This window comes from Carettochelys insculpta, chromosome 6 (genome assembly GCF_033958435.1).
Source record: "Carettochelys insculpta isolate YL-2023 chromosome 6, ASM3395843v1, whole genome shotgun sequence".
Taxonomy (NCBI): Eukaryota; Metazoa; Chordata; order Testudines; family Carettochelyidae; genus Carettochelys; species Carettochelys insculpta.
The window spans coordinates 118,261,187-118,264,718 of record NC_134142.1 but is presented as its reverse complement, the minus strand read 5'-3'; positions in this window follow the sequence as shown (position 1 = coordinate 118,264,718).

Below are 3,532 nucleotides of genomic sequence, written 5' to 3'. Positions count from 1 at the left end.
TTGTCGGCACACACCACCCCCCTCCTCCCACCGCCCCCTCGCCTCATGGGGGATTGAGCCTGACAGAGACCGGGTGCGCTAAGGAGCCTGAAACCCACTTGGGAGCTGCAGCTGGTCACTTGATTCTTTAATCCCACTCCCATTACAAAAGAGACTCTTTCTTTTGCGCCTTCCCTTCTAATCTTCCGAGTAAGCCCCGTGTGTTTACAGAGGCGGCTGGGGGTGGGGGGAGGCAGGGCCGGCTGCTGGTGGCTGCTGCTAAGTCCTGGCACAGCGGTGGTGGCCACAAGAAGAGAAGCATTTTCCTCTAATTCTTTCCTGTTTGGTTCCTTCCTGTGTGTCACGGTCTCACGGGAGCCTCAGGGATTAAGCGGGGTTGGAATTTTCCACAAATGCTGGAGCATGTCTCTCCCTCATGACCTACACGGCCCCACCACGGCCCAGCTGACCGGTGCGAGGGGGGCGAGAAGCCTTGCCCTTGTGCCCAGGGAGAGGTACGGATCCTCCCCACCCCCTCAGCTGCTCTGTCTGCCCCACCACCTGGCCTCTCTGTGGCCTGTGGTTCCTCCACTTCTGCACTCCCCAGCACCATGGGGCAAAGTCCAGCATCATGGGGCTTTCCCCACTGCAGAGCCATTCTCTCCCTGGCTGAATCCTGCCCCTCCAGCCCTCCTCTGCCCTCTGCACTGCCTCTTCCCATCCCTGACCAGGGCCTTGCCACTGTGCCCTGTTTTAGCTCCTAATGTCTGATTCCCTCAGTCCCCTCCTCTCTCTGCTGGCTACTCTCCTGCGGCCTGGCATAGAATCTGGTAACCTCTGACATCTCACCCTCAGCCCTGTCTGTCTGCCCAGCTAACACCCCGTTTCCCTCCTGCCTTTGCCTCCGAATTCCCTGTGTGCACTCACTCGATTCTCTTTCCTCCAGCTCTCAGGGCTCCCTCTGCTCCCTTTACCCTGAGGAAACCATTCTTGATCATCAATAGCCACTCCTTGACCACACCGAAGGGCCTGTTCCTCCTCCATCTATCTGCTACATCACTGCCTCCTTTTCCTCCATCTTGCCCTGCTCTCCTTTGCCACCCCAGCTCTCCTGTCTCTAACATCTCACTGGCTACGTCTACACGTGAACGCGACATCGAAATAGGCTATTTCGATGAATAACGTCTACATGTCCTCCAGGGCTGGTGCCGTCGACGTTCAACATCGATGTCAGGCAGCACCACATCGAAGTAGGCGCTGCAGGGGAACGTCTACACGCCAAAGTAGCACACATCGAAATAAGGGTGCCAGGAACAGCTGCACACAGGGTCACAAGGTGGACTAGCGCTTCCGGGACAACAGCTAGCCGCGCCCTTAAAGGGCCCCTCCCAGACACACTCAGCCTGCACAGCACGCGGTCTGCAGAGCCATAGGCACACACACCTCGAGCAACGCAGTCATGGACCCCCAGCAGCAGCAGCAGCAGCAGCAGCAGCCAGAGGTCCACCCAGCCGCCCCTGTAGGAGCAGTGCTCGCCCTGCTCCATGCCATGCAGGAGGCAGCTGATCACATCCTAGCCACAGAGGAGAAGCTGCCCGCAGGGGAGGAGGAAGCAACCCCCAACCCTGCAGCCCCCCGGCCCCCCCGCCTCACATGCTGCCGGCTGTGGAGCTACCCCACGAGCACCGACTGGTGGGAGCGGCTGGTGCTCAGAGAGTGGGACGACGACCGCTGGCTCCAGAACTTTCGCATGAGCCGGCAGACATTTCTGGAGCTGTGCCAGTGGCTCACCCCCGCACTGAGGCACCAGGACACCACCATGCGGCGTGCCCTCAGTGTGGAGAAACGGGTCGGCATCACTGTCTGGAAGCTGGCCACTCCAGACAGCTACCGATCCGTGGGCCAGCAGTTTGGCATCGGCAAGGCCACTGTTGGGGCTGTCCTCATGGAGGTAAGAGGACCCACGGTGGGCGGGGGAGGGAGCCCTGGCGGGGGAGGGGAGCCCTGGCAGAGGAGAGGAGGGGAGCGGGGCCCTGGCAGGGGAGGCCACACACACCCTGCACACCCCTCATTGGTGGTCTCCCATGTGCTTCCCCTGCAGGTCGTCCACGCCATCAACGCCCTGCTCCTCCACAGGCTTGTGCGGCCGGGGGACCCGGATGCCGCCATCGCGGGGTTTGCCACCCTGGGCTTCCCCAATTGCTTCGGGGCTCTGGATGGGACCCACATCCCCATCCGTGCCCCGGAGCACAGTGGAGGACGCTACTTAAACAGGAAGGGCTACCACTCAGTGGTCCTCCAGGCCTTGGTGGACAGCCGGGACCGCTTCCTGGACATATATGTGAGCTGGCCTGGCAGCACCCACGACGCCCGGGTATTCTGGAATTTGGGCCTGTGCCGCCGGCTGGAGGGGGGGACCTACATCCCCCAGCGGGAGATCCCTGTGGGGGACACCACCATGCCCCTCTGCGTCATCGCAGATGCGGCATACCCCTCCGGCCCTGGCTCATGCACCCGTACACGGGCCACCTGTCAGCCAGCCAGGAGCGCTTCAACATGCGCCTGAACCATGCGCGCCAGGTGGTGGAGCGCACATTTGGCCGCTTCAAAGGGCGCTGGAGGTGTCTCCTCACCCGCCTTGATGCGGGCCCCACCAACATCCCCCAGATTGTGGGCGCGTGCAGCGCCCTCCACAACCTCTTCGAGAGCAAGGGGGAGGCATTCTTTCAGGGCTGGGCTGTGGAGGCTGGCAGGGCCGATGTGCAGCCACCCGCTGCCCCCAGTCGCCAGGTGGACCCCGAAGGGACCTGGGTCCGGGAGGCCCTGCAGGCCCAGTTCGATGAGGCCGCGGGGTGAACGCTGGCAGGCCCCCCACTGCACCCCCCCCCATCCTCCACAACACTCCCTGCCCCTACGCCCACACCACAGAGCACCCAAGAGCACCCCCCCCACTTTTCTTGTAAATAAAAACAGACGTTCGTCGAACCAGAATACGTTGAACTCTTATTATAATCATACTATTTACAGCCAAAATAAATATTATATATATATGTATTATAAGATGACAGGAAAAAGAGGGGAAGACAAGGAAGGGGAGAACTATTTACATGGGGGGCAGGTATCATCATAACATAACAGGGGTCTAATACAAACTATTTACAAAAGACAACTGAAGGGGATATGTACAAAGGGAGGGGGGCCACGTCCTGGGCCCCACACCCCCTAATGTCCAGCGCTGGGGGTGGGCAGCCATGACCCGCGCCTCGGCCTCAGCCCTGGCTGGGGCTGGCTGGGGGCCAGGCAGACCGGGAGATATGGCCGGCGGGTGTCAGCAGGCCCCAGGTCCCCCTCAGCGGAAGGGCCCTCGGTGGCGGATGGCGGTGCGACGGTGGGTGGAGCAACAGGTGGAGCGGCGGGTGGAGCAGGCAGGGGGGGCAGAGCAGCGGCCGGTGCAGCATGGGGGGGCCAGGTAGTCCGCGATGCGCTCGAGGGTGCACATAAAGGCCCCCCATGCCTCCTGGCGCCAGGCCAGCACCCGCTCCTGCAGTTCAAG